This window comes from Leopardus geoffroyi, chromosome A1 (assembly GCF_018350155.1).
Source record: "Leopardus geoffroyi isolate Oge1 chromosome A1, O.geoffroyi_Oge1_pat1.0, whole genome shotgun sequence".
In the NCBI taxonomy this organism is placed as follows: Eukaryota; Metazoa; Chordata; class Mammalia; order Carnivora; family Felidae; genus Leopardus; species Leopardus geoffroyi.
In genome coordinates, this window is record NC_059326.1 from 230,108,577 (window position 1) to 230,133,211 (window position 24,635).

A 24,635-nucleotide genomic window follows, 5' to 3' on the forward strand; every position below is an offset into this window, starting at 1 on the left:
ATTCAATAAAGTGGCAGGATACAGAGTTAATATACAAAAAGCTGTTGTGTTCCTCTACACCAATAACAAAATATGACAAAGAGAAATCAAGGGAATAACAGCACATACAATTGCATCAGAAAGAGTAAAATATCTAGAATAAATTTAACCAAGAAGGTGAAAGATTTGTACACTGAAAACTGTGAGACATTGATGAAAGGAACTGAAGAAGACACAAATAAGTGGAAAGATATTCCCTGTTCATGGACTGGAAAAATTAATATTGTGAAGATGTCGATACTACCCAAAGGGTGTACAGATTCAAAGGAATCCTCATCCAACTTCCAATGGCATTTTTTTTGCAGAATAGAACAAATGATTCTAAAATTAGCATGAAACCACAAAGACACCAAATAGATAAAGCACTCTTGAGAAAGAGGGACACAGTTAGAGGAACCACGCTCTCAGATTTCATACTGTACTACCAAGATGTATTAATCAAAACAGTATGGTGTTGGTATAACAACAGACCCATAGATCAATGGAACAGAATACAAAGGCCAGAAAGAAACCCATACATAGGTGCTCAATTAGTTATGATAAGGAAGCCAAGAATATGCAATGGGGAAGAGAAAATTTCTTCAATAAATGGTGTTGAGAAAACTGGGAAGCTACAAGGAAAATAATGCAATTGCACCAGGATCTTATACCACTCTGGATAACAGAATGGAGTTCCCCACAAAGTTAAAAATAGAACTACCCTGCAGTCCAGCATTGCACTACTCGGTATTTACCCAAAGAATGCAAAAATACTAATTCAAAGGGCTACACGCACCCCAATGTTTACAGCAACATTGTCTATAATAGCCAAAATATGGGAACAGCCCAAGTGCCTGTCAACTGATGACTAGATAAGGAAGATGTGGTCTATACATACAATGGAATTTTACTCAGCCATAAAAAAGAATGAAGTCTTGCCATTAACCAAGATGTGGATGGAGCTAGAGGGTATTATGCTAAGTGAAGTCAGTCAGAAAAAGCCAAATACCTTATGATTTCGCTCATATGTGGAGTTTAAGAAACAAACAAGCAAAGGACAGACTGTTAACTATAGCGAGCAAACTGATGGTTACCGGGGGGGTCGGGGGGAAGGGATAGGGGAAAATAGGGAATGGAGATTAAGTATTGCAATTGCTGTGATAAACTCTGGGTGTTGTATGGAAGTGTTGAATCACTGTATTGCACACCTGAAACTAATATTACACTGTATGTTAAGTAACTGGAATTTAAATAAAAACTTAAAACAAAAGGCAACTTACTGAATGGGAGAAGGTATTGGTAGGTCATATATCAATAGGGGGTTAATACTGAACATATATATGGAACACATACAACTCAGTAAGAAAAACAACAAATAATTTGATTTAAAAATGGGCAGAGGATCTGAACAGGTGTTTTTCCAAAGAACACATACAGATAACCAATATGCACATGAAAAGGTGCTCAACATCCTTAACCATCATTAGAGAAATGCAAGTGAAAACTACAAACGGATATCATCTTATACCTGCCCCAGTGGCTATTATCAGAAAGACAAGATATAACAAGTGTTGGTGAGGAGGTGGAGAAAAGGGAATCCTCATGTTCCATTGGTAGGAATACAAGTTGGTATAGCCACTAGTGAAAACAGTATGGAGGCTTCTCAGTCACTAAATTCTACACCTGAAACTAATATTATACTGGGTGTTAACTAACTGGCATTTAAATAAAAATTTAAAGAAAAATCAATGAAATGCCCCCTCAAAATAGAAGTATTATCTGATCAAGCAATTTCATTCCTGGATATCTATCAAGAAAAGGAAAACGCTAATTTAAAAAGACATATGCATGGCTACATTCATTGCAACATTGTTTATTAGGCAGGATATGGAAACAATGTAAGTGTTCATGGATGGATATACACAATAGAATATTACTCAGCCAAAGAAAGAATGAAATTTTGCCATTTGCAACAACATGGATGGATCTAGAGGGTATTATGTTAAGTGAAATAAGACAGAGAAAGACAAATACTGCATGATTTCACTTGTATGTGGAATCTAAAAAATTAAAACAATTAAAACCCAGACATAGAGATAAAGAAAGCAAATTGTTAATAGCCAGAACAGAAGTGAACAGGGAAAGGGTGGGTAATGGGTAAAGGAGATAAAAAAAAAAAATACAGACTTTCACTGGGCACCTGGGTGGCTCAGTCTTTTAAGCCTCTGACTTCAGTACAGGTCATGATCCCACGGTTCGTGGGTTTAAAACCCGTATTGGGCTCTGTGCTGACAGCTCAGAGCCTAGAGCCTGCTTCAGATTCTGTGTCTCCCTCTCTTTCTGTCCCTCCCCCATTCACACTCTGTTTCTCTCTCTCACTCTTCTCTCAAAAATAAATAAACATCAAAGAAAAAAAATTTTAAAGTACAGACTTACACTTATATATTAAATAAGGCATAGGATGTAATGTATAGCATGGGGACTATAATCAATAATATTAATCTCGTGTGATGAGGGATGGTAATTAGACTTATACAAAGGTCAAATCACTATGTTGTACCCCTAGAACTAATGTAATATTGTATCTCAACCATACTTCAATTAAAAAAAAAAAAACTAGATGTGAGCGTCAGCTAATGATGACCTCAGCTTCGAAATCTTCTGAAAAATACTTTTAAATGTGGTTTGGATAAGAGAAATATTAGATTTTCCGCATATCTTCTTCAAAAGCAGTAAACTTGAAGTTCTACAGATGAATATCTACTGTGTATTTGTTGGGAAATCAGTCATTAATTGATAGAATTCTCTGTAGTTTAGTGTAAAAGTACATTAAAGATGATTGAACACATTCTCAATAGGAATTGGAAGTAAAAATATTCCCCCAACAAAACTCAACTGTGTTTTAGGATTTGCTTTCACTTTTCTTACGGCAAGTCACAAGATATCCGCATAAAATAATCTTCCTATAAGACTCATCTTAAAACTAGAGTCTAGGGGCGCCTGGGTGGCGCAGTCGGTTAAGTGTCCGACTTCAGCCAGGTCACGATCTCGCGGTCCGTGAGTTCGAGCCCCGCGTCGGGCTCTGGGCTGATGGCTCAGAGCCTGGAGCCTGTTTCCGATTCTGTGTCTCCCTCTCTCTCTGCCCCTCCCCCGTTCATGCTCTGTCTCTCTCTGTCCCAAAAATAAATAAACGTTAAAAAAAAAAAAAATTAAAAAAAAAAAAAACAAACTAGAGTCTATATTGTGTGGGCATGTGCACACGTGCTTGCACACACACTTGCACACACACATTGAGAGCCCTTTATTAAGTGATGGAAATTTGTGCTAAATCCAATGATTTCTAATATAAACAGTCAAAAATGTTAAGTGGGGTTTCAATAATCCTTTATGTTAATTAAAAATCTTAAGACACTCCAAATCCAGCCTCGTAAGAAGGAAAAAGTAAACCTCACAAATACTCTGCATAATTAGATCGATTACAGATGAGATTAGAAATGTCATCACTGGGGAGCCTATTTCTTAGTGCGACTGTGGTGGCTAAGTAGTGGCATATAAACGAGTCCCTAGAAAAGTGGCTGAACTAAATGAATAAATAATGTGTAATAAGTCATGAGTTACTGGTTATTAGTATTGTTTCACTTATTTTACTTATGGTTTATGTTCATTCTCAAATCTTTTTCTGAGTTGGTATTACAGTTGGAAACATTTAGCATGTCTAAACTCTCAAGAGACTTTTTAAGCTAGGTGTACATATGCATAACAATTTTGCTTAGCTCTCTTTAACCAGAACAGTGTGTAAAGATATCATTGTCTAATTTAAGAAACATTATTAGTGTTAATAAAGACTTGCATTTTGTTTAAAAAAAAAATCAAGGTCTTTAATAACTTGCCTACTGTTGCATAGTCCAAAAGTCCTATATTAGGATTATGGGATCATTCCATCCATCACATTCCACAAATTGATATCTGATTTCACCTCTGGAGGATAACTATGTTATTGTTCTGATGTGACTTTATTGTTTTAGCTATTTTGCATCTCTGTGGTGGCTAAGCATTAGGAGGGTGAAAATTCTCTTCCTCTGGCATTTTCATGATCTAACTTGTGGCTCCTGATTTTATTCTGATACTTAGAGAAAATGAAATTATTGTGCAATAATAAATTAAATATGGGGATACACCCTAAAAATATCACTGAGAGTCTCAAGCTCATTATATTCGCACACTGTGAGAATGTTGAACAATTGAAGATAAATGGTTATGCACAGAAGTTATTTAGGAAAATATACCCAACTTAGAAGGAGAGAGATTTTGAGGAATTCTTCATTTTTACTTTAGTGTAAACTACTTTTCCTTAATGGCCCCAGGATAGTATTATTTCATTTATTAAGCACTTAAAAATTATTTTCTGGGTGCCTGCGTGGCTCAGCTGGTAGAGAGACCAACTCTTGATTTTGGCTCAGGTCATGATCCCAGGATCGTGAGATCGAGTCCCAGGTTGGGCTCTGCTTTGAACATGGAGCCTACTTAAGATATTCTCTCTCTCTCTTTCTCTCTCTCTCTCTCTCCCTCCCTCCCTCCCTCCCTCCCTCCCTCCTTCTGCCCCGTCCCCCCACCCACATGCTCTTTCTCTCTCTCCCAAATTAAAAAAAAATCACATTGTTTATTACGAAAATTTTTATTAGTACACATTTTCCATTTCTCTGTTATTTTTCAATTGTCTCTGACTTCCATGAACATTTGTTTAATGTTCTGTATGTTTTCAGGTGTGCCAACTCTTTTTTTTAATGTTTATTTCTAGTTAGTTAATAGTGTTATATTAGTTTCAGGTGCCCAATATAGTAATTCAGGACTTCCATACATCACCCTGTGCTCATCTCAACAAGGACACTCCTTAATCCCCATCACCTATTTCACCCTTCCGCTCCCCCCACCTCGTCTGTGGTAACCATCAGTTTGTTCTCTGTATTTAAGAGTCTGTTTCTTTCTTTTTTTTTAAGTGTATTTATTTTCAGAGAGTATGCACAGGGGAGGGACAGAGCAAAAGGGAGAGAGAGAATTTCAAGCAGGCTCCGTGCTGTCAGCACAGAGCCCAACATGGGGCTCCATCACCCGAATCATGAGATCACGACCTGAGCCAACATCAAGAATTGGATGCTTACCCTAGTGAGCCACCCAGGTGCCCCAAAAGTCTGTTTCATCACTTGTCTCTCTCTTATTTTTTTCCCTTTGCTCATTTGTTTTGTTTCTTAAATTCCACGTGAGTGAAATAATACAGTATTTGTCTTTTCTCTGACTTGTCTCACTTAGCGTTATCGTCTCTAGCTCCATCCATGCCATTGAAAATGGTGAGATTTCATTCTTTTTATGGTTGAATAATATTCCATTGTATATTTATATACCACATCCTCTATGTCAACTGATGGACACTTGAGCTGTTTTCATATCTTGGCTATTGTAAATAATTCTTTTGTAAACATCAGGGTGCACGTATCCCTTTGAATTAGTATTTTTGTATCCTGTGGGTAAATACCTGGTAGTGCAATTACTGGATCATAGGGTAGTTCTATTTTTAATTTTCTGAGGAGCGTCCATACTGTTCTCCAGAGTGGCTGCCTCGGTTTGCATTCCCACCAACAGTGCACAAGAGTTCCTTTTCCTCCACATCCTCGCTGACACCTGTTATCGCTTGGGTTGTTGATTTTAGCCATTCCGATGGGTGCGAGGTGATAGCTCATTGTAGTTTTGATTTGTATTTCCCTGATGATAAGACATCTTGTGTCTGTGGGCCATCTGGCTGTCTTCTTTGGAGTAATGTCTGTTCATATCTTCTGCTCATTGTCGGCTCTTATCGTCATTTTGCCATAGGTTATGCCATTTTCAACAAGGCAACAATAAATGTTATAGTATCAACTCTGTATGTATCCACTGATCCCAAAAAGAAAGTCTACAGGATCCCCAGGGTTTTCTGTAAGCTGTTGTCTTTTCTGTTCTGCTTGAAAGCAGCAGTTTTGTGGAAGTGGTGTGCAGTCTGTCTACCCAACATGCCTGTGGCGCCCTGCTGAGGGGCTTCGCAAATCTCCTGTCTAGGGGGGCAGGGAGAGCCATCACACAGGAAGTCCCGGTACCGGGACGGTAACACTGGCGTTCAGGGTCTTCCCTGTCTGTGGTGGCCCTGGGAAGGAAACGAAGAATCCTCTGAGCAATAGGGCAGGACAATCGTTTGTTAGAAATAGAACAGAAGACATAATTGAAGGTGGCAAATGAGAAGAGCCGCCAAGACGAAATAATAGTGCATATTTGCCAGTTCCTAGTGGAGGTCATGACCGGATCTGCAGTATACTTGCTATGTGCCTGTGGTGGGGGAGAAACTTCCTTCCCTGGACCTCTCTTGCCACAGGAAGGCACACCGACTAGAGAAATCTTGACTTCTGTCAGCTACCTCTCTCATGTCCCCTTGGGTGATTGGGGAGCCTAGGGAAGGGCCTTGGCATGTGTTGATCCTCCTCTCCCTCCTCTTTGGGGTCTGCCTCTGCATTGCTCTGCATTATAATTCATTAAGGTGGCTAAAGCAGCCTCAGTTGGTCTGGCTGTGTATGTACTTCAGTATGCGCGTTCCTTCCGGCCCACAGCTATAAGCCACATTCTCCAAAGTCCACCAGACTAGCACTAAGAGTGAATTTTTTATGTCCATTTTTTCGGTCTTGCATCAGTCTCTTCCTTGGTTCAAAAACTTAGGCTTTAAGCAGAAGTGTGATTTACTTAACTCCCTAAAATATTAACATCATAGATATTGGTGAGTTGGGTGCAATCAGAAGAAAGATCAGCACATATAAGGGAAATACATTCCTAATATCATAATGGAATATGGTAATGAAACGTGAAGATATTGAAGTTTTCATGGTAAACTTGGATAGTTCGTAAATGAGGGTTAAATTAGGCCCAAGCAAATGATTCTTTTTGAAATGTTGCTGTGGTATGTAAACACTTTTAAAATAGTCCAGCAGTATATAACAAAGCATGAAACTTTATATGAAAAACACACACATGTTTATGCTTGATTTTATAGACATTGGATGTGCTTGATAGTTTAGATGACTACCAAAGTCATTTTATTGTCCTGATGAGTGGTTAATTTAGGGTTGGTCTTCAATCTTATTTCTTATAAAGGGAATTCTAAATATCATAAGGTTACACTGTTTTTTCTTATTTAGTCGAGCAGTTTTCTTTTTTTTTTTTTTAAGGTTTACCCATTTTTGTTGAGAGAGAGCATGCGTGTACATGTGCATGTGGTAGAGGGGAAGAGAGAGGGAGAGGGAGGGAGGGAGGGAGAGAGAGAGAGAGAGAAAGAGAGGGAGAAGAAGAGAATCCTAAGCAGGCTCCTTACTGTCAGCACAGAACCCTCAAACCCATAAACCCTGAGTTCATAACCTGAGCTGAAACCAAGAGTCAGATACTTAGCTGTCTAAGCCACACAGGCACCCCAGCAGTAGTTTTATGCTACATTTAAAATTGCTACATTGCTACACTTTAAAATTACCATCCCCCAATCCAGTCCACGCTCCGGCCTAGTTTCTTCAGAATTTTCTGGGGACAGGAGCCCAGGTATCAATATATATTTATTAAAACCCAAATGATCCCAAAGTATAGACACATTTAAGGATTATTGTAGCAATAATTTAAAAGTACGTTAAATTTCTGGGGGTTTCGGTACCTGTGCTCAAACGAGGCTGGAAACGGGTGATCGTCCTTCTGACCAATCTTGTCACATCACTGATAGCCTAATGCTGCACATACAGTGCCTATCTCAGTCACCTCCATCTCATCATGTATGCATTTTATCATCCCACATCATCACGAGAAGTTGGGTGAGTTTGGTACAATAAGGTATTTGGAGAGAGAGAGACAGAGACAGAGACAGAGAAGAGAAGAGAAGAGAGAGACCACATTCACACAACTTGTATTACAGTATGTTATTATAATTGTTCTATTTTAATATTAGTTCTTTTGTTAATTTCACAACTGTGCCTAATTTATAAATTAAGCTTTATTGTAAGTTCATATGTAGAGGAAAAAACATAGCGTGTGTAGGGTTCAGTACTGTTGTGGTTTCAGGCATGGAGGGCTTCAAACATATACCCCTCAAAGATGGACTACAGTAGTACATTCTTTTTTTTTTAATTTTATTTAACATTTATTTATTATTGAGAGACAGAGCATGAGCAGGGGAGGGGCAGAGAGAGGAGGAGACACAGAATCCGAAGCAGGCTCCAGGCTCTGAGCTGTCAGCACAGAGCCCGATGCGGGGCTCGAACCCATGAACCGCAAGGTCATGACCTGAGCTGAAGTCGGATGCTTAACCAACTGAGCCACCCAGGCGCCCCATACAGTAATACATTCTTTAGGAAAATAATCAGTTAGAAAGTAGAGAGAGGTGTGAGTACCAGTTATATGCCCTGTGATCAAATGTGATCGTTGTGGTGCATTGTGAGTGTCATTAAGTGTGGACAAATTCAAAGGGAAAAAAAGCAAATGAAACTTTTTTTAAGTATAGATGATAAATCAGTTGTAAACCTGATTTACAGGTTTTTACACAATTATCCCTTGTGTAAATTATCTGTTAAATAGATTTCAGAGAAAAGCAGATGTTTGCTCTTGTATGCTACTGTTTGTTTCAGAACCCATCTTAATATAGGTTATATTCAGAAAGTACCTTGTGCTTTTATCAGATATTCCTCATGTTGTAATATTTGCTGCAAAAAGATGAAGTGAAATAAAAAGCAAAAGTGAAACGTTGGGGACGAGAGGTTCTCAGCATTGGATTGTAGGCTGCCTGACTGCAGGGCCCGGTGTAGTTCATTTCTCCCCATTCCTTGGGATCCTCAGGACTTGGTTGTGGCTTTGGTTAAATTGTCAGTGTTTGGTGAGTGATCACATTAGGGAATTTGTAGATTAGAATGACAGTGGAAAAGCCAGCCAGAAACTGGAAAGGCACGGACTTTTTAAATTCATCTGGGCTGGAGTTCAACAGTGTTTCTACTTAGTTCCCTCCCCTGTAAATGAGATTAGTGTTCTCTATCTTACCTACTTGCTGGGAAAGTTGAGATGATGTTTGTAAAACACCTGGTGACTGTAATAACTGGTGTGTGTTGATGTACTTGTCCTCTTCTACACCTGTAGTGAAAACAGTTAATATGAGAGTTAATACAAGAAGTTGCTGCGGGCAAGATCAAAGAGGTTTTTGGCTGCTTTCTCCTTGAGGATTTTGATGGCTTCCTATCTTACATTGAGGTCTTTCATCCAGTTTGAGTTTACTTTTGTGTATGGCGTAAGAAAGTGGTCCAGGTTCATTCTTCTGCATGTCACTGTCCAGTTTTCCCAGCACCACTTGCTGAAGAGACTGTCTTTATTCCATTGGATATTCTTTCCTGCTTTGTCAAAGATGAGCTGGCCATACGTTTGTGGGTCCATTTCTGGGTACTCTATTCTGTTCCATTGATCTGAGTGTCTGTTCTTGTGCCAGTACCATACTGTCTTGATGATTACAGCTTTGTAGTATAGCTTGAAGTCTGGGATTGTGATGCCTCCTGCTTTGGTTTTCTTTTTCAAGATCGCTTTGGCTATTCGGGATCTTTTCTGGTTCCATACAAATTTTAGGATTATTTGTTCTAGCTCTGTGAAGAATGCTGGTGTTACTTTGATAGGGATTGCATTGAATATGTAGATTGCTTTGGGTAGTATCGACATTTTAACAATATTTGTTCTTCCTATCCAGGAGCATGGAATTTTTTCCCATTTTTTTGTGTTTTCTTCAATTTCTTTCATAACCTTTTTATAGTTTCCAGTGTATAGATTTTTCACCTCTTTGGTTAGATTTATTCCTATGTATTTTATGGTTTTTTGTGCAACTGTAAATGAGATTGATTCCTTGATTTCTCTTTGTGTCGCTTCATTGTTGGTATATAGGAATGCAACCGATTTCTGTGCATTGATTTTATATACTACAACTTTGCTGAATTCATGAATCAATTCTAGTAGTTTTCTGGTGGAATCTTTTGGGTTTTCCATATAGAGTATCATGTTACCTATGAAGAGTGAAAGTTTGACCTCTCCCTGGCCAATTTGAATGTCTTTTATTTCTTTGTGTTGTCTGATTGCAGAGGCTAAGACTTCCAATACTATGTTGAATAACAGTGGCGAGAGTGGACATACCTGTCTTGTTCCTGACCTTAGGAGGAAAGCTTTCAGTTTTTCCCCATTGAGGATGATATTGGTGTTGCACTATCAACAATAGCCAAAGTATGGAAAGAGCCCAAATGTCCATCGATGGATGAATGGATAAAGAAAATGTCATATACACACACACACACACACACACACACACACACACAATGGAGTATTACTCGGCAATTAAAAAGAATGAAATCTTGCCATTAGCAACTACGTGGTTGGAACTGGAGGGTATTATGCTAAGTGAAATCAGTCAGTCAGAAAAAGACAAAAATCATATGACTTCACTCATATGAGGACTTTAAGAGACAAAAAAGATGAACATAAGGGAAGGTAAACAAAAATAATATAAAAACAGGGAGGGGGACAAAACAGAAGAGACTCATAAATATGGAGAACAAACTGAGGGTTGCTGGAGGGGTTGTGGGAGGCGCGATGGGCTAAATGGGTAAGGGGCATTAAGGAATCTACTCCTGAAATCACTGTTTCACTATATGCTAGCTAATTTGGATGTAAATTTTAAGAAATTAAAATTAAAAAATATATGAGATACTATAATTGGGAAAAAAAGAAAATGGAGCAGTTGGTTTGCAACAAGATTAAGGAGGTTATAACATTTAAGTTTGAAGGAAATAGTGAGCCCCTTATTGGTTAAAGAAATTCTCATGGAAATCCATGGACCTTACTGTCCTTGTTCTCCACCTACTCAGAAATGACTGGTTAGCTTTGGGTGGGCTCCTTGGGCCATTGCTGACATCATTGGCCTGTCTTTTTGAGGGCCTGTCCCTGGTGAAGTCATAGAGAAGGAAGGCACCGTCTATATTAAACATCTCCGGCGTCAGCTTTTTGTGCCAGTGTCATTGCTCCGTGGAAAAGCCTTTGCCAACCTCTCCTGACCTCCTCATTCCTCTCCTTGTTGGATACCTTGAGATAATGTGTAACCGGGGGTGGGTATGCTAGGTGGGGACTTTTCCGGACTTGGGGATGGGGGTCTGTGGATTCAACGACATTCTGGCATCACAGGTTTGCTAGCTGCGGGCTCTCACTTAGGGGAGACGAGAGGTGCCGTTTCATTGAGTGGTCACCATAGACTCAGCAGTCCCCAGGTGAGGGGGCAGATGGAGGATGCATGGTGGCTTTGGGGGCAGTGCAGTGTGAGCAGAGGCAAACTCCCTCCTGCCTGAGTGAAGACTGGAGGCTGTTCCCTTCCTGAGGTCCTGCCAGTCCCTGGCAGAGTCGGGGAATGCTAAGCAAAGAGTGCAGGACCACACCTCCTTCCCTGGGCTTACTGAACTTGACTATGAGAAAGAAGTATGGTGGCTGGCTGGCATTGTGTTGAATTTCTGGTTTCTGGGAAGTAGGAGAGATGGGTCCAGCCTGTGCCTGGGAGCTCAGAATTGTGTAGCAGGGGCAGATGAGGGTGGCTTTCAACTTCCCAGGGGCCCTATGGTGTGGTGTTCCTAAACAGGTGACTTGGAAGTCCAGAGGGGATCATCTGGAGGACTTGGCCCTGGCTCCAAGGGTCTATTGATGCCCGAGGCAGATGCTGTGATCTGAGCAGCTCTCACAGGTGCTTTCCAGGCGCTTAATGAGTGGGAGCCCCTTACAGGAAGGAGACCTCACACTCAACAGGGAAAGTCACTTGAAGCCCCCCCCCCCCCCCGCCTTTTCCTTATCCTTCTTTTGTCCTCTCCCAAATCCTCAAAGTGGAAGAGAGAGAGGAGATAGGTTACAGGGTATGGCCTCCACCCTCCTTAATACTAAAGAAAGGGAGATTGACTTTAGAACGATGTTAGAGTCTTAAAATCCACAAGTATTAACTCCTCTTAACTGAAATTAGACGGTTTAAGTAACGAAAAATCACTGAAAATTTAATAAATTTAGACAAAACTATTTTTAAGGAAACCAGCCACCCAGCAGGAAAGGGAAGATTGACAAATGATCGCAGGTAGAAGTAACTGGGAAAAAAATAAGACCATTTGATATTGAAACCTCAAAAAGTAGTGATTCCTCACATAGCCAAGGTAGATATTTGAATTCCAAGAGAAGACGTGATAATAGCTGACCTCTGACTTATTAAGACTGCCAACTCATAACTGATATAACCTATATTTTATGTGGACGGAGGCCAGCAGCTTCCCGGGCGCTGGCTCTCCACGAGGCTACCTATGGATTCTTCCCCAAGGGCTTGTTTGTGCCTGTTGTGTTCCCATGAATAGGTCATTTAGCTGAACAATACATAAAGCAATGGGATGGGAGGGCAAAGTGAAATCTATTGTTTCAGTGGGAGCTACCATACAAGCTGGAAGGTGAGAAGAAAAAAGCTGTTGTATCCTTTGGATAAATACCTGGTAATGCAATTGCTGGGCTGTGGACTAGTTCTATTTTTAATTTTTTGAGGAACCTCCGTACTGGTTTCCAGAGTGGCTTGCTGATTCAAATGGGCACATGCCCCCAATGTTTATATCAGTGCTGTCAACAATAGCCAAATTATGAAAAGAGCCCAAATGGCCATTGACTGATGGATGGATGAAGAAGATGTGATGTAATATATACACAATGGAATACTACTTGGTGATGAAAAGGAATGTAATTTTGCCATTCGCAACAACATGGCTGGAAGTGGAGGGTACTGTGCTAAGTGAAAGAAATCAGTCAGAGAAAGACAGATATTATATGATTTCACTCATAGGTGGAATTTGAGAAACACAACAGATGAACATAGGGGAAGGGGAGGAAAAATAAGATAAAAACAGAGAGGGAGGGAAACCACAAGAGACTTTTAAATACAGAGAACAAACTGAGGGTTGCTGGAGGGGCGGTGGATGGGGGGATAGGTTAAATGGGTGATGGGCATCAAAGAGGACACTTTTGGGGATGAACATTGGGTGTCATATGTAAGGGATGAATCACTGGGTTCCATTCCTGAAGCCAAGACTACACTGTATGTTAACTAACTTGAATTTAAATTAAAAAAAAAAAAAAAGATTCTGGGGAAGGTGCAGGTATCTGCTCATCCTGCAGCCACCTAAGACAAGCCACCAAGCCCCTTGTATAGGTTTCCTTGCTTATAAAACGACCACATACCAAAAAAAAAAAAAAAAAAAAAAAAAAGAAAAGAAAAGAAAAGAAAAAAGAAAAAGAAAAAAAATAGCTGTTGGATTAGGGTGTGTTATGAAGGCAATAAAAAGTATGGTAAAAAAAAAATCATAAAAAGTCCAAAATTGGTCTGCACTCACTCTGTTTCACAGTTTTGACATTGAATTCTCCACACCTCTGATAATTAACGAAAACGTGCCCTTATAGAAGATGCAGCATGTATCACAGGTCACGCGTGAAGATGTTGTTGCCTTCTGATCTGAGGTCCAGACCCCAAAGGGACCTGTCTTTCTATGGAAAGATGGGAGAGCGAGTGTACATCATGTTGTAAGTTTAAAAAAAAACATTAAAGGATTCTATCAGAATTTGTCAGTTGCTTTGCTTTAACTGGTTTTCTCACTTTTTTTTAGTAAACTTTTTTATTTTAGAACACTTTTCGATTTACAGAGCTGTGAGAAAATAGTTCAGAGAGTTTCCATATGCTTCACACTCAGTTTTCCCTATTATCAACATCTAACATTCCTGTGTTTCATTTGTCACAATTAATGAAGCAACATTGGTACATGATTACTAACTGAAGTTCATAGTTTATTCAGATTTCTTCAGTTTTTTCCTAATTTGTTGTTGTTGTTGTTGTTGTTCTGGGATCTCATTCAGGATACCATGTTACATGTAGTAGTTATGTCTTCTAGTCTCCTCTTGGCAGGGCAGTTTTCCTGACCTTCCTTATTTTTGATGACCTTTGATGCCCGTGGCAGTTTTGAGGAGTGCTGGTCAGGTATTTTTTAGAATATCCCTCCACTGGCATTTATCTGAAGTTCTGATCATGATTCAACTGAGGTTATGGGGTTTGAAAGGAAGACCACAGATAAAGCACCATTCCTGTGAAGGTTACTTCCTGTCAACATGACTTCTCTCTATTGATGTTGACTTTGATCCCTGGCTGGGGTTGCTGCTCAAAGTCACCTGGAGAATCCACTGACCGTTTGCATTTTTGGGCCTGGAGATTTTGATTCCAAAATTAAAAGATACATTTGGCAACTGGTTGGTTAACATAGTGCAAGGAATGTCATAGGTAATAAACACCATTAGGATCTTTGAGCTCTGAAATTCTTTTATTCTGGGGCAACCTTAAAACCAAGTATCAGGTGCTGAAACTTACACTGGTATGGACTAGCAGTTCTCAACTACTTAGGTATGTCAGAATCAAAATCAATCAGAATTGTAGAGCTAAAATAGAAATACACGAGGGCCAAGGGTCATCGAGAGAGTCAGGGCCTGGGTGTTTGTGTTTACCAAATTTTTCAGGTGAATTCTGACATGACAGACATTTGAACACTAAAAATAAAAATGTTGTCTGCAGGACACTTGGGGGCAGGGGGAGAGGGGGAGATACCTGTTGTGTTTTCTTGTCTTATATCCGGTTCTCTACTTTAGGTATAGATCCTAATGCTTGTTAGTGAAGCCCTTTCTCATTTGTATGGTTGCCTCTGTCTAAGACTCAGCAGTGAAGCCTTGACTCAAGCTTGGTCAATGAACAGGGTCCATTTTCCTGATTTCAGAACTTGATCAGGGCTGGAAACATGAACCAAGTTGACCATGTTAACTGAAGTGGAGCAAATGAATGGGAAATAAGAATATGAACATTGCATCTAACAAATTCAGTGTTTTGAACATTGATGTACGAAATGCCAAGGTAAACTTGACTCAAGAAGTATTTTGTAATCAATAGTCAATGAACTGATTATCTAGTTATGGCAGAATGCCATCTTTGGATTAATGATAGATGGCTATTGTTAAAGTAATTGTGCACAAAGGCCCCGTTTGTTGAAGAGAAAGGTGATTCATTTGTAGCTGAGAGACAAATTCACATGCCAAGAGATGTTTCCTGACATTTTGTTCATGTGAAGGTCAATTATGGTAATTTATTTAAGCAATTCACTGAGTATATTAAAACAAAGTGATTGAAAGTGAGGATGTGCTTATACAATTAAGTTTTTGGAACAAAAGGATGCCACACCTATGTATGTCATGAGTGTTACATATTTATTGAGACTTACTTAATGAAGATACTTTTTAACAAGCAATCATCCCTAGATTATCCTTTTTGACAATCTAGATTTTATATACTGGTTTTATTGGAAGCACCGATAGCTAGTAATATAACTTACCTAATTTTTTTATTATGGGATGCCTCATGGTTCTCAATTATTCAGTATTTTGATCATTATCATTAAGGACTTGTAACCAAAGAATGTTTAAAAATAAAATATTTCTGGGGCGCCTGGGTGGCGCAGTCGGTTAAGCGTCCGACTTCAGCCAGGTCACGATCTCGCGGTCCGCGAGTTTGAGCCCCGCGTCGGGCTCTGGCCTGATGGCTCAGAGCCTGGAGCCTGCTTCCGATTCTGTGTCTCCCTCTCTCTCTGCCCCTCCCCCGTTCATGCTCTGTCTCTCTCTGTCCCAAAAGTAAATAAACGTTGAAAAAAAAATAAAAAAAAAATAAAATATTTCTATCCTCTGCTATTCAAGATTATGCCCCCCTCCCTTTATGAAGGAACAGGCAATTTTTATTTGCTACATGATTAACTTGGGAACATCTCCCTGGGATAAAGCATCCTATCATAGCTAAAGTCAGATATATTTTGTGGGGAAATCCCAGATTAGTCGCTCCTCAGCCATTTGTGAGGTTGAGTATGTTCATCAATCTAAGTCATAGTTTTCTCATCTATGAAATAATTGGGATATTTGGTATCCCCTTTCTGATTCTGCAGATTAAAAACAACATAGCAATGTGCCTATCATATAGTACATGTTCACATATCGTGGCTGTTTTAGAGTCCATAGACTGCATCTGTTACTTCTTTGTGTCTCTGTTCCTATAGAAACACTTGCATGTCCGGCAGAGGAGGCACATGATTAGGAATTAAATTAATAGAAACTATTATCGACAATACATTGTTGGTAGAATGGGAGGTGATCATTTCGAACCCCAGTGTTTTCAACACGTCTTGCTAACTGGCTGAAGAAGGGGAGGTCTTTCCTCTGTGCTCTGCCCTGCTTTTTCATGACCACAGCAAAACCAAGATTTGGGTGTCTTTCCCACTCCCCGGGTGGATTTGTTCCCTAAGGTTGCTGTAAAAAATGACCACAAACTGAGTGGCTTAAAGCAATAGAAATCTGTTCTCTCTCAGTTCTGTGGGTAGAAGTCCTAAGTGAATGTGTCAGAAGGGCCAGCCATTCCCCTTCTGAAGACTCTAGGGGAGACGCCTTCCTTGTCTCTTCCAGCTTCAGTCGGTTTCTGGTAATTGTTGGCATTCCTTGCCTTGTGGCGGCGTACTTCAGTCTCTGCCTCCATCATCATATCGTTTTCTTCTCTCTATGTATGTCTCTGTCCAAATTTTCCTCTTATTAAGGACACCAGGCATTGGATTAGCTCACACCCTAATCCAGTATGACCTCATCTAAACTTGATTATGTACGCAAAGGCCTTATTTCCGAATATCACATTCACAGGTTCCAGGTTGACAACTTTTGGGGGATACTGCTCAAAACAGCGCACCAAGGCTTCCGACACATGCTCCATCCCTTGTCCCTTCTGGAAACCCTGGCTTCTCACACGCTTTGCCCCTCTGACTCCCCTACAAGCAACAGCAGCCCCCCTGAGAACAACCCGTAGCCCTCCCTGAAGTTCTACGGGAACGGAAAAGGCCAAATTCTATTTGTGATATTACCTGCATTGACTTATTAGTTGTAAATATCCCAAGTTGTAAATTTTCCATGGGGAAATATTCTCCGTGGGAGAGTGATATCAAATAGCAAGAGAATTGGGGAAAATGCAATGGAGGGACACTCGTAACAGGTACTGAGCGTCCAATGGTATGAAGATCTAAACCCGCCTGAGCTCATCTCATGTGAGGATAGTGCTCAGCATTCTCTCAGTTTTACAGGTGAGGAAATGGATGTTTCAGTTACATGACTTCTCCAAGGTCCTACAGCTAATACATGGCAGAGAGAATTGTATGTCCAGTTTTCTCCAATGCAAATGTTCAAGTCCCTTACTCTTCTCCCAGAATTTAGGATATCTATATCTATATCTATATCTATATCTATATCTATATCTATATCTATATCTATATCTATATATATATCTGTATATGTATGTATCTGTATATGTGTATATATATATATCTACATATATATGTGTGTGTATTTACATTTATACGTGTATATATATATACATATATATATGTATATATATATACACACACACTTTTTTCTCTTTTAACTGCCCACTGAATTTCTATGATATTTTCTTATGATGGAATAATTCCTGAAAAGACATTGTGATCAAAACGATGTTTTCCCCTACCCTTGTAAGTGCTGTTTGTCACACATATATATCACACATATACTCTTCATCCTCTTTGTTTTGCTGTCTTTGATAACAGTGCTTTCTGACCACTACTTGCAAGTCATTTAAACGAGATGTGCGTCCTGAGGGGATTCCAGAAGGCACGCTAGGATGGATGTGGATGGAAGAAGCGAGGGGCTGGTGACTGCATTTCCAGCTAAGGAGTATTATAGTCAGAACATTGCAGCAGTTGAAATTAGTTGTTAGGGACAGTCTCCTCGATATGCAGAAAAAGACTGTCAGGTAACACAAAGTAGAGTAGTGTGATACAGTTGGAAAAACACATCCCTTCAGTCAAGACGGAGGTATATTTTATTTCCAGTTTGCAAATGACAGTTTAAGTGACTGCTCATCAACATGGCTAGCGTGTAACCAGTGATTCCGACAAAAGCCGGCATTATTTTGTTCTCTGTCTAGAAATAAGCAAATTGACTTGACTTGAAATATATTCCAGTGAACTATGCTGTGTGTTTATCAAATAATAAAAGACACAGTAACGTTAAGGCTTATTCAGTTGTTGTTGTTGTTGCTGTTGTTGTTGTTTTGTTTTAAGCTAATACTTGAATTGCCTTCTGCTCAATAGTTTTCCTGACCACATTCAGTCCTACAGATTCACGTACTGTCTCTTCTTGCCTGACAACATATTCAGTATTTTATCTCCTCTAACAAATTGTTTAGAATAGCAAGTACAAAACAAAAAGAGAAAACAACCCTATTGTGCATTCTCTTAGTATTAAAAGAAAGAATTTAATGGCTTCTACATAATGACTTTCTTTTAATATTGATTGGGTATAAATTTCCATGTTTTTCATATGGTTCTTTATTTGGTCCTGATTTGTGGAAACTAGTTGTAAAAGAAAACAACATTGTCAGAGCTCTGTCCTAAAACAGCACCTGGAGTGAAGGCTGAGTTTGGCATAACTGATTCTGCATTGCAATAGTTTTTAAATCAATTGGTGATATTATGTATTAAATAAAAATGAACTGTTTGGGGCAATATTATTACTATTGCCCAAAGTAGGAAACCTAAAAAGAACTGAATTTTACTGCTTGAAAAAAATCATTATATTTGCATGGGCTTACAAACATATTTAAATTCACATGCGGATGCAATCTTTTTTTCTTGTTACATTCTACAATGGGTACGTGAACTCGCAGATTAAGTGGGTCGTGTCCGGTGGCCTCCGCTGCTATTTGAGGTTGATTTCATGGTGGGCAGACACCGTTCAGCACAAAAGCTCCCTCCGTGACACTGTCAATCCAACTTGGCACTGACACCACAGGGTCTCGTATAGGGTGATGACTTGGGTCATCTTATAGTCAGTTCTTTGAGGCAAGGGTGCATCTTCCTTAACTGGTCCAATACATGATTTATCTCAGTTTCTGTAACCATGGCAAATTTGAGTTATGATAAATCATTCTGAGAACTTCAAATAAATGGAGGAAGATGAATTTCATGACACATATTTTGCTCCCTTGAACCATATTCTAATAAGATATTATAAAATTCTGCTGCAGATTTCGAGGCTCTCCAATGCCTGACTTAATAGAAACTTTGCTATTATCTGTTGGGCTTTGTGTGACATTTCACTGAAACAAAGGTTTCAGTGGCCAAAAGATCAGGCAACTATGTCTGCTCTTCTGAAATTAAAAGGAGTTTACCACCTTTTTAAAGAAAAGGACCACTGTATGTTTCATCTGTATTTAACTCTTTAAAGCAAAATTCTTCACCATTTAGAGTTTATGTACCTATTTGAGAATTTTATATAAGTTTGAAACTTAGAAAAATTTACAAATGCATAGGCATGCAGTTTTTCAGAGATAATTTAAAATATTCAAAGTTTACTGTAAGCCCTTGAATGCCAAGTCAAGAACTCTTATCTAAATTTTATGTGATTATTAATTTTACCACCAGAAAACCTGAGACAAAAAGCCTGCTACTGGCCTTTATATTGTTTATAAAAATGAATTCAACAGAGATATAACTTTAATTCTAAAAATAAAACTTTAGAAATAGTTAAGAGAGTGTATGCATAGAATATTGGAAAATCAAAGGCAGACATAATAAAGAGTCAACGATTGAATAAAGATTAAAACATCGAATTTCTAAATAACAAAATCATTGTAAAATGAACTTTTGATGACTAATAGGAAAAAAGTAACTTGATACATACATATGCTAGTTAGATAGTTCATATTTCTCCTATATAATGAAAAATATATAAGAAAAGACTGTCGTGATGGTAGAAAAATGGAGAAAGGCCCTGAATGTGCAAACCTTAATAAGAAATAAAAATGTTCAATGAAATGTTCATTTTCCCTAGTAATTAAAGCCTAATGTAGCTGTTTGTTCTTCAGATCGGCAGACTTAATACAAAAAAAAAAAATCCCAGTACTCAGCATGGCATTCTGATGTGCCTACTGAGCCTATAAATCGAACAACCTCCCTGGAGTGAAATTTTTCAGTGTGTTTCCAAAGCCCTAAAATGGTGCATGGCTTGAGGCAGTAATCCCATTTCAAATAACTTATTTAAGAAAACGGACAAGAAAGCAAAGGTTTCTGTTGCAACCTCTTTTAATAGTGGGAAATGGGAGACAACTTAAATATTCTAAAGAGCAGATGGAGTAGGTAATTATAATACATCAGCTAATTAGATATGATTGAGTCATTAAAATGACATTGCATAAAATGATTACTGATATAGAAGAGTGTCAGAAGAAAATATTAATTGAAGACTGCATATTACAAAGTAACTACAGAATTTTGTTTGTATTGTGAAAAATATATATATATGTATGTGTGTATATATATATATATATATATATATATATATATATAAACATACTGTTTTTTTAATGGTAGTATTTTAAGTATTTTAACTCTGCTCTTTTCAAATTACATTGCTTATTGGTATTTTCTATTTTCTGCTGTCCTGCACAAAATGGAATCTGTTCCAAATTTAAATTTTAAATTTCGGAATCTAAAAAACAATGCTGAAAGCGTGGATGTATGAAACATGTAGTTATTTCCAAGATGATAAGAAGTTCAGATTCCTTTCCTTTTTTGTATTTTAAAGCTTTTAATTACATATGTGTATATATGTGATTTCATATATATTTACATCATGTATATATAGTGATTTTATGAGGAGATTAGGGATATTTGGTTCCGACAGAATCCAGCTCGTACATGTTTAAGAAAAGAACAAGTTCTTGTTTTGTTTTATGAGGAGACAGCTTGGGTCTCTGTTACCCAGGAGGACGAATGTGACTTTCTCAGGAAACCAATGATACTAGTCACCTCTCTGTTCCTTTTTGGGTACTTGCTGTGCTCTCTCCCTGTCTCTTTCTCATTCTTTCTCTCTCCCCTCATCTTTCTCTCCATCTTTCTGCTTCTCTGGTCTACATGATGGGAAGCGCAAGCACTCAGTATTCTCAGACCATACAGTGGTAGAGCCGTAGTCATCGGAGAGAGATTGGGTAACCCCACTGGACCCCAAATCCATAGTCCCAGGTCAGACTGTGTCTGTGGTAGCATGGGTCAGATGCCCATGGCCAGAAAGTTGGCTCTGGGGGAAGGGTCCAGCAGGGTATAAGAACATGTCAGCTCTCTCCTGTTCCCTGTGGATCACAGCACACCAGTTCCTTGATTATTGGGAAAAATTCAACCAAATTAAAAATGTGTATCTGCCATCTTGAGCAGTCTTTTTATTATTTGTTTAGTTTTCTGCAGAACACCTGACAAACTGAATGAGAATCTTCACTAGGATTTCAAGATCCTGATGTATTATAATTATGTGTTGTTTTGTGTAGTATTAGTTCAGTACCAAGCACTCAGATTAAGATTAGAATATAAAATTGCAATCAAATTCCACGGATGCTCGTTCTGTGTTTTGGAAAGTACAGAGACCAGGTGTCAGTGCATGTGTGTGTCCCTCAGTCTGGATGCTGGGGAGGGTCTCCTGATAAGCTTCAGGCAGTCTCTGTTTCGTCTTGTCCAACACATGACTGTGGCTTCTCTCCAAAGACTTCGCCAACCGCAAAAGTGTAGGGTGTTTGGAACAATTTAACCCACGGTGTTAGTTTACTTGAACTATTCTCGCAGGCTGATGACGTCCTTTAAAATTTTTAGCTACTTAGAATTTTATCGTTTTCCCCAGAGTTCTAGCAGAATCCAGTCCTAAAAATATACAGAAAGTTATTAAACCTGGAATTAGGCTGCCAACATATTTTCAAATCGAATGTTTAATTTCATAATTGGGAAATGATACATCTGCCTGGAGAAAATCAGTGGGGTTGGAAAACAAATTATGTGTCGACAGTGTTGGTGCAGAGAAATTATACATATTTATGAATGGCCAAATCATCTTATTACTGGAATTTGAAAATATAATTATCAATCATTTATGAGGTAATGATTTCAACTGAATGCCTTCTCCCGGGGCATGTATTTTATGTGTGTGTGAATTGACACACGTATACTTCTCATGCACAGTCTCCCTGGGTACTATCTCATTTAATCTTTACATTTTTATTAATAGAATTCAGAATCTATAGAATTAGGTGTCTACTTCACTGCTACTGCAAATAGGTACTGTGTGAAATGATTAGTAAAGTAAATTTCCATTTTAAGTTTTAGGAGAATGCTAAGTGTCACAGTATTTTAATATTTATGTGTCACATACACCTTAAGTACGTTGTGTGATTCGTTCAAAGACCGTATTAAACTGAGATCCTTTAAGGATTTTAGTTTTGTACTCATAAATGTGAAAGGACAGTGTCTTCTATTGATGTGTGGTTATTGTAGTTCGCTATAAATATAAATGTGTTTTCCATGTCACTTTATTTTAATACTGTGGGGATTAGATGACATCAGTCTTCAGGAAGATACTCTGGAGGTACCATCACCGCCCCCCACACAAAATTGCCGTGGAGACAACCTCGCCACGGTTTCTGTGTCTGGGTTTTCAAGATGAGGTATGGGACAGGTGGTTCCTTCAGTGACTGAGGCCTGGATCCCGGAAGGAATTCCAGAATTTGTAAATCTGATTTTCTGGTGTGCTGCTTAGAATTCTACATTTTTACCAAGGTCCCCTGTGATCTGCTGCATATGGACGAGTGAGACCCACTGACTTTATTCAGAGGGGAAACGCATCCGTTATGTAACGTGTGAAAGTCAAAGCATCGAAAATGCTCTTTCCTCCCTTTTAAGAGAAATTGACTTTATTATGTTAGCTGGATGAGTTCTTTCCTGCAGAAACCTAAATCTGGGGAGAATAACTCCATGCAACATTCTATTGCTGAGTTCTGGAAAGGCAGAGAAAGGACCCAGGATCCTGCACATATAGGAATCGGGGCCTTTAGGGCTAGTATGTTTCTCGTGGGAGGATCTCGTGATTCATCTCTGACACTGGTTTGTCCTCAGAAATGACTGCAGAGAGTTCTTGTCAATCATTTGGAGATAGTGTGCTGTTGAGAACTCTAAGTGCCTAGTCGGGCAACCTGGATTCTGGGTCTAGCTTAGTCATTCGTTGGTTATATGAACTTTGGAAATTCTTAGGACCCCAGATTCTTGGCTCTTTAGCAATATCCTGATTGAGAAGGAGGCTCTTTGAGTTGTGGGTGGCCCTCACTGCCCATGACTTAGTATATTACATCCATAATATAGTTCTAGTTGTTGTCAGAAAGACTGATTAAGAGACCACAGAAAACCTGGTTCATTTAGTTTTGTAGAGCTTCATGCAAGAGTTTTCTCATGCTTCATACTGTAATTAGGGAAAAAAATTGGTATGACAAGTCACGTCAACCTCTATCTTGGATTATTAGTAGAAATGAAGGAATCTGCAATTTCAACCTAGAATTTTTATATTTCAGTTAAGAATTTCGTGAAACATTATTGGAATGTTCTCTCTCTTTTTTTTAACATTTATTTAAACATTAATGAGAGAGAGGGAGAGAGATCACAAGCCTGGGAGGAGCAGAGAGGAAGACAGAGGATGCAAAGAGGGCTCAGTGCTGACAGCAGCGAGCCCAGTGCAGGGTTCAAATTCATGAGCTGTGACATCATGACCTGAGCCAAAGTCGAACACTCAAACAACTGAGCCACTCAGGTGCCCCTTGGAATGTTCTTTTAATTGACCGATGAAACTATGGACTGTTATGTGTCATGTCTGTATCTGTCATATAGTTTTCCCTTTACTTAAATTGACAAATACTGTCCAAAGAATGTACAGTGGAGTAGATGGGGTACGGCCACAGAGACTGTCAACAGAACACACAGTGTTGATCAGATGTTTGCCAAATAAGCTTGCTTCACTCTGCCTTTGGCACTCCTACCAAAGTGATCGTCAGCGTCTGGTCAGTGGGAAACTTGTGCAGACTCAGGGAGAATCATTCTTCATGGCAGGTTGCCTCGATTTGCATCCTCTAGGAATCCATTGTCAGTATTACGTAAAAGAGAGGCTAAAATCGTCCTGGAGGTTTACCAAAAGACAGTAAGATAAAAACGGGCATTCATCTGACTCACTCAGCGGCAGGGATAGAATTCTTGTTTGTGGCTCCCTTCTAAATCGGCTCCTGAGTGTAGCGTAGACTCAGTAGTCCTTTGTCCTAGAGACAGGTGCTTAGGCACAAGCTGTGCATTTTTGGAACTGGAGTTGGAGACATTCATTGGGTGTGTATGAACAGACAGAGACACGGACACAGCACACACACACTCTCACACCTGCAGTGCTATGGCATCTTAGTAATTAACATTGTGCGGCCACTGGTTTTCCTGCCATCAAAGTATTTTGAAACAGTGGCGGTATTGGCTTGTCATGTACAGCTGCACAGGATGCACTCTGCACAACTCTAAGGGATGCTTGCATCTACCTCGGTG

The 24,635-nt window shown here is 39.1% G+C and overlaps 1 protein-coding gene and 1 long non-coding RNA gene across 4 annotated transcripts in view; both read left to right on the top strand.

The window, feature by feature from the left end:
* The window catches only part of CTNND2 (catenin delta 2), a 942,188-nt gene that overhangs the window by 113,373 nt on the left and 804,180 nt on the right, over positions 1-24,635 (top strand). The gene's annotated exons all lie outside the window — the stretch shown is intronic.
* LOC123578782 lies at positions 12,675-24,470 on the top strand. The gene is made up of 3 exons (XR_006702509.1): positions 12,675-12,785; positions 18,244-18,248; positions 24,461-24,470. It is a non-coding gene; the product is annotated as an uncharacterized LOC123578782 (long non-coding RNA).